We start from the raw sequence: 14,931 nt of genomic DNA on the forward strand, positions 1-14,931 counted from the left end.
GACTCCCTGACTGTTCCCTAGCTTCAGCTTTGTCTAATCTCTTGTGTAATAAGTTTACATTAGCACTTAAAACATTCCACATATCCATCCAGTCAGGTGTCGGCGTTGTCGATGGAGACACCACATTAATTTGCTCCTGCTCCTCTCTAGGAGAGCCTTCTACCTCAGACATGTCGACACACGTGTACCGACACACCATACACTCAGGGAATCCTCTTATCTGAGGACAGTTCCCCAACAAGGCCCTTTGGAGAGACAGAGAGAGAAAGTATGCCAGCACACACCCCAGCGCTATATGACCCAGGAAAAAAACACAATCATTTTATGTTTACCCAGTAGCGCTGTATTTCCATATATATATGCGCCTAATTATGTGCCCTCTCTTCTTTAAGACCCTCTTTCTACCGTGGTATAAGCAGGGGAGAGTCCATGGAGCTTCCCCTCAGCGGTGCTGTGGAGAAAATGGCGCTGGTGAGTGCTGAGGGAGAAGCCCCACCCCCTCAGCGACGGGCTTCTGTCCCGCTCAAATATAGTAAAAAAATGGCGGGGGCTCTTATATATATATACAGTGCCTAGCTGCATATATATTTATTTTGCCAAAGAGAGGTCTATATTGCTGCCCAGGGCGTCCCCCCTGCGCCCTTCACCCTTACACTGACTGCCGTGTGTGAGGTGTATGGGAGCAATGGAGCACAGCTTTACTGCTGTGCGTTACCTCAGTGAAGATCATGAAGTCTTCCGCCGCCTCTGAAGTCTTCTTTTCTTCTCATACTCACCCGGCTTCTATCTTCCGGCTCTGCGAGGGGGACGGCGGCGCGGCTCTGGGACGGACGGCGAGGGTGAGACCTGCGTACCGATCCCTCTGGAGCTAATGCTGTACAGTAGCCTAAGAAGCAGAGCCTATCAACTCACAGAAGTAGGTGTGCATCTCTCCCCTCCGCCCCTCGATGCAGGGAGTCTGTTGCCAGCAGGCTCCCTGAAAATAAAAAAATCTAACAAATATACTTTCTGTCAGGAAACTCAGGAGAGCTCCCTGAAAAGCACCCAGTCTCCTCTGGGCACAGTAGTAAACTGAGGTCTGGAGGAGGGGCATAGAGGGAGGAGCCAGTGCACACCCAGATCTAAAGTCTTTCTTAAAGTGCCCATGTCTCCTGCGGAGCCCGTCTATCCCCCATGGTCCTTACGGAGTCCCCAGCATCCTCTAGGACGTAAGAGAAAAATTATGCTTGCAGAAAAATCCAATTGAGTGATTAAACAGCTCCAGAGCTGCTCTGTAAGGCAAGTAAAAGGGTGTGGGCCCTGCAGCACTACCTGTAGTTTGCATTGTGCATTGGAAGCCTAGTTTGCTGTCTGTTTCCACTTCTTTTTTCTTGAGCCCCTCCCGTCTATACCCTTGTGCACTATCCTGACTTCTCCTCCCGTCTGCTTACTTTGTGCCTTCCAATGCACAATGCAAACTACAGGTAGTGCTGCAGGGCCCACACCCTTTTACTTGCCTTACAGAGCAGCTCTTGAGCTGTTACAGTGCCCAGCTGCTGCAAGAAATCAGCGTGAATGCTTCAGGGGCTGGGGCATGGCCAACATGAGCCCCACACCGAAGGAGGGTGGGGGTGTTTAATGCGAACTAGGGGTCTCGCACAATGCGAACTACAGGTAGTGCTGCAGGGCCCACACCCTTTTACTTGCATTACAGAGCAGCTCTGGAGCTGTTACAGTGCCCAGCTGCTGCAAGAAATCAGCTTGAATCCTTCAGGGGCTGGGGCATAGCCAACATGAGCCCCACACCGACGGAGGGTGGAGGTGTTTAATGCGAACTAGGGGTCATCCAAGTGCCGCAAAAGGCCGCCATGCCCTGCACGCCCCTTTTCTCTTTTCATATGCAGACGAGGGTTGAAGCCAACTTTGACCCACTGCTTGGATGACATCGCCATATGCAAATCCATCTGCTGCAGGCCTTCCCCCAGGAATGCTTGCACTAGTTGTTGCATTTGGTTTGTTGTTTGGGGGTGCTTCAGTATTAGGCAGCCTTCTGCCCTCCCATGTTCATCTGAAAATATGTGTTCTCCCTGCAGTTGTTGTCCCCAGATGAGAGTTCCCTTGTGCTGCCTCAGTTGAATCTCCTTTACTTGACAGAGATGTGCCTGAGCAGCGGCCCTCCCCAGCCCTATCCCAAATCATACTTATTTTGCATAGGAGATACCATGGTCATGAAGACTGTTCTCCCAGGGTGCGGTTCATTCATTGCATTCTGGGTATGCTGACCCCTGTGATTTCCCCAAATGTGGGAAACTCGACTGCATTATTTAATGTGAACTAGGGGTCATCCAAGCACCGCAAAAGGCCGCCATGCCCTGCATACCCCTTTTCTCTTTTCATAAGCAGACGAGGTTTGAAGCCAACCTTGACCCACTGCTTGGATGACATCACTTGCTGCCTTTCCAATGAAGCAAGTTTAATTTAATAATAGGTGAAAAACCATCCCTACAAAGGTGATAATCAGATACTTGGCTTTGTGGACACTTTTCAGAGCACAAATTTGTTAGCATAAAAATAAAGCCAGAAAATGAAGAGCTGTTTAATCACTCAATTGGATTTTTCTGCCAGCATATTTCTTTTTCTCTGCAACCCACTGCTAAATTGTGCTTTGTGGCTGTTTTTTTTATAAAATCACTTAATCAAATCTAACTCTGATTACATCAGAGAAGGCCAGGTTCCCTACACCATAAGAGGTGGTTTGAAATTTTTACTTGTCTACTTAAAGATCACCAAAATCTGATAACAAGGTCAATTACGTCCCTAGGTGGGATTGAACCACCAACCTTTTGGTTAACAACTGAACACGCTAACTGTTTGTGCCTCAGAGACACTTTGCGAAAGTACATACTGACAAAGGCTAATAAGCATTCATCTAGAACGTTTCCTAGAAAAACTTTAAAAAGTCAATAATCTGGAGAGTTTTTGTAAGATGTTTCTTCCATCAACCAATGAAGAAACACATTGGTACTTTCCCATGATGAGTGAGTGCTTCAGGATCTCTTGCACTTACATGTGCAGCAGAGTACTGTAATGGAAGCATGCTGGGTCCATAACCCAGAGGTAGGCAGATTGAAACTATCCTCTGCTATATGCATTGTTTTTTGTTAATTAAAGTAATCCAAAACTGGGATTGATATTTTTGCTCTTTTATTTTTACTTAAAGTACAATAACTTTTACCATTTTAATTTGTTTTAATAGTATATTGACAGTATTGTTTTCTTTCAAAAATCCACTTAATTTTCTTTACCCTATTATTAAAATGGTAATTGACAAAAACAAACTACATTGTCACCAGAAGAGCAGTACAAAATATACAAGTGATATATTAAAATCATCTTTCCAGCTTTAATTTCAATGATGCCTTGGTGCAACAATTTTGTGAGAAACATCTTCACCCATAAAGAAAGATTTTCTTAATTCCTTACCTGTGTGCTGATTAGATATCACCTTGTTTTCACATTAAACAGACTTCCCCTTGAGGAAGCAGCAAGGATGCAGTGACGTTTATGTTTCCTGGTGTCAACCTGTATTATTTCAGTAGACATTGAAATGAGGATGCATCTTGCTGCCTTTCCAATGAAGCAAGTTTAATTCAGTAATAGGTGAAAAACCATTCCTACTAAAGGTGTTAATCAGAGACTTGGCTTTGTGGACACTTTTCAGAGAGCAAATTTGTTAGCATAAACATAAAATCAGAAAATGAAGAGCTGTTTAATCACTCAATTGGACTTTTCTGCCAGCATAATTTTTTTTCTCTGCAACCCACTGCTAAATTGTGCTTCCTAGCTGTTTTTTATAAAATCACTTAATCAAATCTAACTCTGATTACATCAGAGAAGGCCGGGTACCCTACACCATAAGAGGGGGTTTGAAATTTTGACTTGTCTACTTAAAGATCACCAAAATCTGATAACAAGGTCAATTACGTCCCTGGGTGGGATTGAATCACCAACCTTTAGGTTAATAGCCATACACACTAACTGATTGCGCCATAGCGACACTTTGCGAAAGTACATACTGACAAAGGCTAATAAGCATTCATCTAGAACGTTTCCTAGAAAAACTTTAAAAAGTCAATAATCTGGAGAATTTTTGTAAGAAACACATTGGTACTTTCCCATGATGAGTGAGTGCTTCAGGATCTCTTGCACTTACATGGGCTATTAACCAAAAGGTTCCCACCCAGTGATGTAATTGACCTTGTGATCAGATTTTGGTGATCTTTAAGTAGACAAGTCAAAATTTCAAACCCCCTCTTATGGTGTAGGGTACCTGGCCTTCTCTGACGTAATCAGAGTTAGATTTAATTAAGGTGCGCAAGGGCATAGAAGGGAGCGGTTTAAGAAAAGAGAAGTGGAAACAGACAGCAAACTAGGCTGGAGAGAGACCTGAGACAAAGAGATCTGAATTATACGAGAGCCGACCAGGGGAAACACAAATTATGCAGTCAAGTTTCCCACATTTGGGGAAATCGCAGGAGCAGCACACCCAGAGTGCAATGGGTGAGCCTTGCCCTGGGAGAAGCACCTTCATGATCATAGTATCTCACCTGGCAGGTAAGTAGGAGTTGGGCTAGTGCTGGGGAGGGTCGCTGCTCGGGTACGCCCCTGTCAAGTGAAGGAGATCCAACTGAGGCAGCACAAGGGAACTCTCGAAAGAAGAACAAGGCTAGAGGAAGATCTGAGACAAAGAAATCTGACTTTTACCAGAGCTGACCAGAGGAAAGCACAAACACAGTCCCCCACTACCACCAGGAAACATTAACGCCACTGCATCCTTGCTGCTTTCTCATGTGGTAGTCTATTTAATGTGAAAACAAGGTGATATCTAATTAGCACACAGAAAAGAAAATTAAGTGAATTTTTGAAAGAAAACAATACTGTCAATATACTATTAAAACAAATTAAAATGGTAAAAGTTATTGTACTTTAAGTAAAAATAAAAGAGCAAAAATGTAAATCCCAGTTTTGGATTACTTTAATTAACAAAAAAAATGCATATAGCAGAGGATAGTTTCAATCTGCCTACCTCTGGGTTATGGACCCAGCATGCTTCCATTACAGTACTCTGCTGCACATGTATGTGCAAGAGATCCTGAAGCACTCACTCATCATGGGAAAGTACCAATGTGTTTCTTCATTGGTTGATGGAAGAAACATCTTACAAAAACTCTCCACATTATTGACTTTTTAAAATGTTTCTAGGAAACGTTCTAGATGAATGCTTATTAGCCTTTTTCAGTATATGCTTTTGCAAAGTGTCGCTGTGGCGCAATCAGTTAGTGTGTAAGGCTATTAACCAAAAGGTTGGTGGTTCAATCCCACCCAGGGACGTAATTGACCTTGTTATCAGATTTTGGTGATCTTTATGTAGACAAGTCAAAATTTCAAACCCCCTCTTATGGTGTAGGGTACCTGGCCTTCTCTGATGTAATCAGAGTTAGATTTGATTCAGTGATTTTATAAAAACAGCTAGGAAGCACAATTTAGCAGTGGGTTGCAGAGAAAAAGAAATATGCTGGCAAAAAAATCCAATTGAGTGATTAAACAGCTCTTCATTTTCTGGCTTTATTTTTATGCTAACAAATTTGTTCTCTGAAAAGTGTCCACAAAGCCAAGTCTCTGATTAACACCTTTGTAGGGATGGTTTTTCACCTATTACTAAATTAAACTTGCTTCATTGGAAAGGCAGCAAGATGCATCCTCATTTCAATATCTACAGAAATAATACAGGTTGACACCAGGAAACATTAACGCCACTGCATCCTTGCTGCTTTCTCATGTGGAAGTCTGTTTAATGTGAAAACAAGGTGATATCTAATTAGCACACAGGTAAGGAATTAAGAAAATCTTTATTTAAGGGTGAAGATGTTTCTCACAAAATCGTTGCCCCAATGCATCATTGAAATTCAAGCTGGAACGATGATTTTAATATATCACTTGTACATTTTGTATTGCTCTTCTGGTGACAATGTAGTTTGTTTTTGTCAATTACCATTTTAATAATAGGGTAAAGAAAATTAATTGGATTTTTGAAAGAAAACAATACTGTCAATATACTATTAAAACAAATTAAAATGGTAAAAGTTATTGTACTTTAAGTAAAAATAAAAGAGCAAAAATATCAATCCCAGTTTTGGATTACTTTAATTAACAAAAAAAAATGCATATAGCAAAGGATAGTTTCAATCTGCCTACCTCTGGGTTATGGACCCAGCATGCTTCCATTACAGTACTCTGCTGCACATGTAAGTGCAAGAGGTCCTGAAGCACTCACTTATCATGGGAAAGTACCAATGTGTTTCTTCATTGGTTGATGGAAGAAACATCTTACAAAAACTCTCCACATTATTGACTTTTTAAAATGTTTCTAGGAAACGTTCTAGATATATGCTTATTAGCCTTTGTCAGTAAGTACTTTTGCAAAGTGTCGCTGTGGCGCAATCAGTTAGTGTGTATGGTTATTAACCAAAAGGTTGGTGGTTCAATCCCACCCAGGGACGTAATTGACCTTGTTATCAGATTTTGGTGATCTTTAAGTAGACAAGTCAAAATTTCAAACCCCCTGTTATGGTGTAGGGTACCTGGCCTTCTCTGATGTAATCAGAGTTAGATTTGATTCAGTGATTTTATAAAAACAGCTAGGAAGCACAATTTAGCAGTGGGTTGCAGAGAAAAAGAAATATGCTGGCAAAAAAATCCAATTGAGTGATTAAACAGCTCTTCATTTTCTGGCTTTATTTTTATGCTAACAAATTTGTTCTCTGAAAAGTGTCCACAAAGCCAAGTCTCTGATTAACACCTTTGTAGGGATGGTTTTTCACCTATTACTAAATTAAACTTGCTTCATTGGAAAGGCAGCAAGATGCATCCTCATTTCAATGTCTACTGAAATAATACAGGTTGACACCAGGAAACATTAACGCCACTGCATCCTTGCTGCTTTCGCATGTGGAAGTCTGTTTAATGTGAAAACAAGGTGATATCTAATTAGCACACAGGTAAGGAATTAAGAAAATCTTTATTTAAGGGTGAAGGTGTTTCTCACAAAATCGTTGCCCCAATGCATCATTGAAATTCAAGCTGGAAAGATGATTTTAATATATCACTTGTACATTTTGTATTGCTCTTCTGGTGACAATGTCGTTTGTTTTTGTCAATTACCATTTTAATAATAGGGTAAAGAAAATTAAGTGGATTTTTGAAAGAAAACAATACTGTCAATATACTATTAAAACAAATTAAAATGGTAAAAGTTATTGTACTTTAAGTAAAAATAAAAGAGCAAAAATATCAATCCCAGTTTTGGATTACTTTAATTAACAAAAAAAAATGCATATAGCAGAGGATAGTTTCAATCTGCCTACCTCTGGGTTATGGGCCCAGCATTTTTCCATTGCAGTACTCTGCTGCACATGTAAGTGCAAGAGATCCTGAAGCACTCACTCATCATGGGAAAGTACCAATGTGTTTCTTCATTGGTTGATGGAAGAAACATCTTACAAAAACTCTCCAGATTATTGACTTTTTAAAGTTTTTCTAGGAAACGTTCTAGATGAATGCTTATTAGCCTTTGTCAGTATGTACGTTTGTAAAGTGTCTCTGTGGCGCAATCTGTTAGTGTGTTTGGTTATTAATCAAAGGGTTGGTGGTTCAATCCCACCCAGGGATGTAATTGACCTTGTTACCAGATTTTGGTGATCTTTAAGTAGACAAGTCAAAATTTCAAACCCCCTTCTTATGGTGTAGGGTACCTGGCCTACTCTGATGTAATCAGAGTTAGATTTGAATAAGTGATTTTATAAAAAAAACAGCTAGGAAGCACAATTTAGCAGTGGGTTGCAGAGAAAAAGAAATATGCTGGCAGAAAAATCCAATTGAGTGATTAAACAGCTCTTCATTTTCTGGCTTTATTTTTATGCTAACGAATTTGTTCTCTGAAAAGTGTCCACAAAGCCAAGTATCTGATTAACATATTTGTAGGGATGGTTTTTCACCTATTACTAAATTAAACTTGCTTCATTGGAAAGGCAGCAAGATGCATCCTCATTTCAATATCTACTGAAATAATACAGGTTGACACCAGGAAACATTAACGCCACTGCATCATTGCTGCTTTCTCATGTGGAAGTCTGTTTAATGTGAAAACAATGTGATATCTAATTAGCACACAGGTAAGGAATTAAGAAAATCTTTATTTAAGGGTGAAGATGTTTCTCACAAAATCGTTGCCCCAATGCATCATTGAAATTCAAGCTGGAAAGATGATTTTAATATATCACTTGTACATTTTGAATTGCTCTTCTGGTGACAATGTAGTTTGTTTTTGTCAATTACCATTTTAATAATCGGGTAAAGAAAATTAATTGGATTTTTGAAAGAAAACAATACTGTCAATATACTATTAAAACAAATTAAAATGGTAAAAGTTATTGTACTTTAAGTAAAAATAAAAGCTAAAATATCAATCCCAGTTTTGGATTACTTTAATGAACAAAAAAAAAATGCATATAGCAAAGGATAGTTTCAATCTGCCTACCTCTGGGTTATGGGCCCAGCATGATTCCATTGCAGTACTCTGCTGCACATGTAAGTGCAAGAGATCCTGAAGCACTCACTCATCATGCGAAAGTACCAATGTGTTTCTTCATTGGTTGCTGGAAGAAACATCTTACAAAAACTCTCCAGATTATTGACTTTTTAAAGTTTTTCTAGGAAACGTTCTAGATGAATGCTTATTAGTCTTTGTCAGTATGTACTTTTCGCAAAGTGTCTCTGTGGCGCAATCGGTTAGTGTGTTCAGCTATTAATCAAAAGGTTGGTGGTTCAATCCCATCCAGGGACGTAATTGACCTTGTGATCAGATTTTGGTAATATTTAAGTAGACAAGTCAAAATTGCAAACCCCCTCTTATGGTGTAGGGTACCTGGCCTTCTCTGATGTAATCAGAGTTAGATTTCATTAAGTGATTTTATAAAAAAACAGCTAGGAAGCACAATTTAGCAGTGGGTTGCAGAGAAAAAGAAAAATGCTGGCAGAAAAATCCAATTGAGTGATTAAACAGCTCTTCATTTTCTGGCTTTATTTTTATGATAACAAATTTGTTCTCTGAAAAGTGTCCACAAAGCCAAGTTTCTGATTAACATCTTTGTAGGGATGGTTTTTCACCTATTACTAAATTAAACTTGCTTCATTGGAAAGGCAGCAAGATGCATCCTCATTTCAATATCTACGGAAATAATACAGGTTGACACCAGGAAACATTAACGCCACTGCATCTTTGCTGTTTTCTCATGTGGAAGTCTGTTTAATGTGAAAACAAGGTGATATCTAATTAGCACACAGGTAAGGAATTAAGAACATCTTTATTTAAGGGTGAAGATGTTTCTCACAAAATCGTTGCCCCAATGCATCATTGAAATTCAAGCTGGAAAGATGATTTTAATATATCACTTGTACATTTTGTATTGCTCTTCTGGTGACAATGTAGTTTGTTTTTGTCAATTACCATTTTAATAATCGGGTAAAGAAAATTAATAGGATTTTTGAAAGAAAACAATACTGTCAATATACTATTAAAACAAATTAAAATGGTAAAAGTTATTGTACTTTAAGTAAAAATAAAAGAGCAAAAATATCAATCCCAGTTTTGGATTACTTTAATTAACAAAAAAAATGCATATAGCAGAGGATAGTTTCAATCTGCCTACCTCTGGGTTATGGACCCAGCATGCTTCCATTACAGTACTCTGCTGCACATGTAAGTGCAAGAGATCCTGAAGCACTCACTCATCATGGGAAAGTACCAATGTGTTTCTTCATTGGTTGATGGAAGAAACATCTTACAAAAACTCTCCACATTATTGACTTTTTAAAATGTTTCTAGGAATCGTTCTAGATGAATGCTTATTAGCCTTTGTCAGTATGTTCTTTTGCAAAGTGTCGCTGTGGCGCAATCAGTTAGTGTGTAAGGCTATTAACCAAACGGTTGGTGATTCAATCCCACCAAGGGACTTAATTGACCTTGTTATCAGATTTTGGTGATCTTTAAGTAGACAAGTCAAAATTTCAAACCCCCTATTATGGTGTAGGGTACCTGGCCTTCTCTGATGTAATCAGAGTTAGATTTGATTCAGTGATTTTATAAAAACAGCTAGGAAGAACAATTTAGCAGTGGGTTGCAGAGAAAAAGAAATATGCTGGCAGAAAAATCCAATTGAGTGATTAAACAGCTCTTCATTTTCTGGCTTTATTTTTATACTAACAAATTTGTTCTCTGAAAAGTGTCCACAAAGCCAAGTCTCTGATTAACACCTTTGTAGGGATGGTTTTTCACCTATTACTAAATTAAACTTGCTTCATTGGAAAGGCAGCAAGATGCATCTTCATTTCAATGTCTACTGAAATAATACAGGTTGACACCAGGAAACATTAACGCCACTGCATCCTTGCTGCTTTCGCATGTGGAAGTCTGTTTAATATGAAAACAAGGTGATATCTAATTAGCACACAGGTAAGGAATTAAGAAAATCTTTATTTAAGGGTGAAGATGTTTCTCACAAAATCGTTGCCCCAATGCATCATTGAAATTCAAGCTGGAAAGATGATTTTAATATATCACTTGTACATTTTGTATTGCTCTTCTGGTGACAATGTAGTTTGTTTTTGTCAATTACCATTTTAATAATCGGGTAAAGAAAATTAAGTGGATTTTTGAAAGAAAACAATACTGTCAATATACTATTAAAACAAATTAAAATGGTAAAAGTTATTGTACTTTAAGTAAAAATAAAAGAGCAAAAATATCAATCCCAGTTTTGGATTACTTTAATTAACAAAAAAAAATGCATATAGCAGAGGATAGTTTCAATCTGCCTACCTCTGGGTTATGGACCCAGCATGCTTCCATTACAGTACTCTGCTGCACATGTAAGTGCAAGAGGTCCTGAAGCACTCACTTATCATGGGAAAGTACCAATGTGTTTCTTCATTGGTTGATGGAAGAAACATCTTACAAAAACTCTCCACATTATTGACTTTTTAAAATGTTTCTAGGAATCGTTCTAGATGAATGCTTATTAGCCTTTGTCAGTATGTACTTTTGCAAAGTGTAGCTGTGGCGCAATCAGTTAGTGTGTAAGGCTATTAACCAAAAGGTTGGTTATTCAATCCCACCCAGGGACTTAATTGACCTTGTTATCAGATTTTGGTGATCTTTAAGTAGACAAGTCAAAATTTCAAACCCCCTGTTATGGTGTAGGGTACCTGGCCTTCTCTGATGTAATCAGAGTTAGATTTGATTCAGTGATTTTATAAAAACAGCTAGGAAGCACAATTTGGCAGTGGGTTGCAGAGAAAAAGAAATATGCTGGCAGAAAAATCCAATTGAGTGATTAAACAGCTCTTCATTTTCTGGCTTTATTTTTATGCTAACTAATTTGTTCTCTGAAAAGTGTCCACAAAGCCAAGTATCTGATTAACATATTTGTAGGGATGGTTTTTCACCTATTACTAAATTAAACTTGCTTCATTGGAAAGGCAGCAAGATGCATCCTCATTTCAATATCTACTGAAATAATACAGGTTGACACCAGGAAACATTAACGCCACTGCATCCTTGCTGCTTTCTCATGTGGAAGTCTGTTTAATGTGAAAACAAGGTGATATCTAATTAGCACACAGGTAAGGAATTAAGAAAATCTTTATTTAAGGGTGAAGATGTTTCTCACAAAATCGTTGCCCCAATGCATCATTGAAATTCAAGCTGGAAAGATGATTTTAATATATCACTTGTACATTTTGTATTGCTCTTATGGTGACAATGTAGTTTGTTTTTGTCAATTACCATTTTAATAATAGGGTAAAGAAAATTAAGTGGATTTTTGAAAGAAAACAATACTGTCAATATACTATTAAAACAAATTAAAATGGTAAAAGTTATTGTACTTTAAGTAAAAATAAAAGCTAAAATATCAATCCCAGTTTTGGATTACTTTAATGAACAAAAAAAAAATTCATATAGCAAAGGATAGTTTCAATCTGCCTACCTCTGGGTTATGGGCCCAGCATGCTTCCATTGCAGTACTCTGCTGCACATGTAAGTGCAAGAGATCCTGAAGCACTCACTCATCATGCGAAAGTACCAATGTGTTTCTTCATTGGTTGCTGGAAGAAACATCTTACAAAAACTCTCCAGATTATTGACTTTTTAAAGTTTTTCTAGGAAACGTTCTAGATGAATGCTTATTAGTCTTTGTCAGTATGTGCTTTTTGCAAAGTGTCTCTGTGGCGCAATCGGTTAGTGTGTTCAGCTATTTATCAAAAGGTTGGTGGTTCAATCCCACCCAGGGATGTAATTGACCTTGTGATCAGATTTTGGTGATATTTAAGTAGACAAGTCAAAATTGCAAACCCCCTCTTATGGTATAGGGTACCTGGCCTTCTCTGATGTAATCAGAGTTAGATTTGATTAAGTGATTTTATAAAAAAACAGCTAGGAAGCACAATTTAGCAGTGGGTTGCAGAGAAAAAGAAAAATGCTGGCAGAAAAATCCAATTGAGTGATTAAACAGCTCTTCATTTTCTGGCTTTATTTTTATGATTACAAATTTGTTCTCTGAAAAGTGTCCACAAAGCCAAGTATCTGATTAACATCTTTGTAGGGATGGTTTTTCACCTATTACTAAATTAAACTTGCTTCATTGGAAAGGCAGCAAGATGCATCCTCATTTCAATATCTACGGAAATAATACAGGTTGACACCAGGAAACATTAACGCCACTGCATATTTGCTGTTTTCGCATGTGAAAGTCTGTTTAATGTGAAAACAAGGTGATATCTAATTAGCACACAGGTAAGGAATTAAGAAAATCTTTATTTAAGGGTGAAGGTGTTTCTCACAAAATCGTTGCCCCAATGCATCATTGAAATTCAAGCTGGAAAGATGATTTTAATATATCACTTGTACATTTTGTATTGCTCTTCTGGTGACAATGTAGTTTGTTTTTGTCAATTACCATTTTAATAATAGGGTAAAGAAAATTAAGTGGATTTTTGAAAGAAAACAATACTGTCAATATACTATTAAAACAAATTAAAATGGTAAAAGTTATTGTACTTTAAGTAAAAATAAAAGAGCAAAAATATCAATCCCAGTTTTGGATTACTTTAATTAACAAAAAAAAATGCATATAGCAGAGGATAGTTTCAATCTGCCTACCTCTGGGTTATGGGCCCAGCATTTTTCCATTGCAGTACTCTGCTGCACATGTAAGTGCAAGAGCTCCTGAAGCACTCACTCATCATGGGAAAGTACCAATGTGTTTCTTCGTTGGTTGATGGAAGAAACATCTTACAAAAACTCTCCAGATTATTGACTTTTTAAAGTTTTTCTAGGAAACGTTCTAGATGAATGCTTATTAGCCTTTGTCAGTATGTACGTTTGTAAAGTGTCTCTGTGGCGCAATCTGTTAGTGTGTTTGGTTATTAATCAAAGGGTTGGTGGTTCAATCCCACACAGGGATGTAATTGACCTTGTTATCAGATTTTGGTGATCTTTAAGTAGACAAGTCAAAATTTCAAACCCCCTTCTTATGGTGTAGGGTACCTGGCCTACTCTGATGTAATCAGAGTTAGATTTGAATAAGTGATTTTATAAAAAAAACAGCTAGGAAGCACAATTTAGCAGTGGGTTGCAGAGAAAAAGAAATATGCTGGCAGAAAAATCCAATTGAGTGATTAAACAGCTCTTCATTTTCTGGCTTTATTTTTATGCTAACGAATTTGTTCTCTGAAAAGTGTCCACAAAGCCAAGTATCTGATTAACATATTTGTAGGGATGGTTTTTCACCTATTACTAAATTAAACTTGCTTCATTGGAAAGGCAGCAAGATGCATCCTCATTTCAATATCTACTGAAATAATACAGGTTGACACCAGGAAACATTAACGCCACTGCATCCTTGCTGCTTTCTCATGTGGAAGTCTGTTTAATGTGAAAACAAGGTGATATCTAATTAGCACACAGGTAAGGAATTAAGAAAATCTTTATTTAAGGGTGAAGATGTTTCTCACAAAATCGTTGCCCCAATGCATCATTGAAATTCAAGCTGGAAAGATGATTTTAATATATCCCTTGTACATTTTGTATTGCTCTTCTGGTGACAATGTAGTTTGTTTTTGTCAATTACCATTTTAATAATCGGGTAAAGAAAATTAATTGGATTTTTGAAAGAAAACAATACTGTCAATATACTATTAAAACAAATTAAAATGGTAAAAGTTATTGTACTTTAAGTAAAAATAAAAGCTAAAATATCAATCCCAGTTTTGGATTACTTTAATGAACAAAAAAAAAAATGCATATAGCAAAGGATAGTTTCAATCTGCCTACCTCTGGGTTATGGGCCCAGCATGCTTCCATTGCAGTACTCTGCTGCACATGTAAGTGCAAGAGATCCTGAAGCACTCACTCATCATGCGAAAGTACCAATGTGTTTCTTCATTGGTTGCTGGAAGAAACATCTTACAAAAACTCTCCAGATTATTGACTTTTTAAAGTTTTTCTAGGAAACGTTCTAGATGAATGCTTATTAGTCTTTGTCAGTATGGACTTTTCGCAAAGTGTCTCTGTGGCGCAATCGGTTAGTGTGTTCAGCTATTAATCAAAAGGTTGGTGGTTCAATCCCATCCAGGGACGTAATTGACCTTGTGATCAGATTTTGGTAATATTTAAGTAGACAAGTCAAAATTGCAAACCCCCTCTTATGGTGTAGGGTACCTGGCCTTCTCTGATGTAATCAGAGTTAGATTTGATTAAGTGATTTTATAAAAAAACAGCTAGGAAGCACAATTTAGCAGTGGGTTGCAGAGAAAAAGAAAAATGCTGGCAGAAAA

General features: G+C 37.8%; 1 non-coding gene and 1 pseudogene across 1 annotated transcript; one reads left to right on the forward strand and one right to left on the reverse strand.

Annotated features, from left to right (window-relative positions):
- Positions 1-2,176: 2,176 nt before the first annotated feature.
- LOC135022661 (U1 spliceosomal RNA) lies at positions 2,177-2,355 on the forward strand (annotated as a pseudogene).
- A 2,083-nt stretch (positions 2,356-4,438) lies between these two features.
- LOC135022533 (U1 spliceosomal RNA) lies at positions 4,439-4,601 on the reverse strand. The gene has a single exon (XR_010219646.1). It is a non-coding gene; the product is annotated as a U1 spliceosomal RNA (small nuclear RNA).
- Positions 4,602-14,931: the final 10,330 nt, after the last annotated feature.

The sequence above is a fragment of the Pseudophryne corroboree genome, unplaced genomic scaffold (assembly GCF_028390025.1).
Source record: "Pseudophryne corroboree isolate aPseCor3 unplaced genomic scaffold, aPseCor3.hap2 scaffold_388, whole genome shotgun sequence".
Taxonomy (NCBI): Eukaryota; Metazoa; Chordata; class Amphibia; order Anura; family Myobatrachidae; genus Pseudophryne; species Pseudophryne corroboree.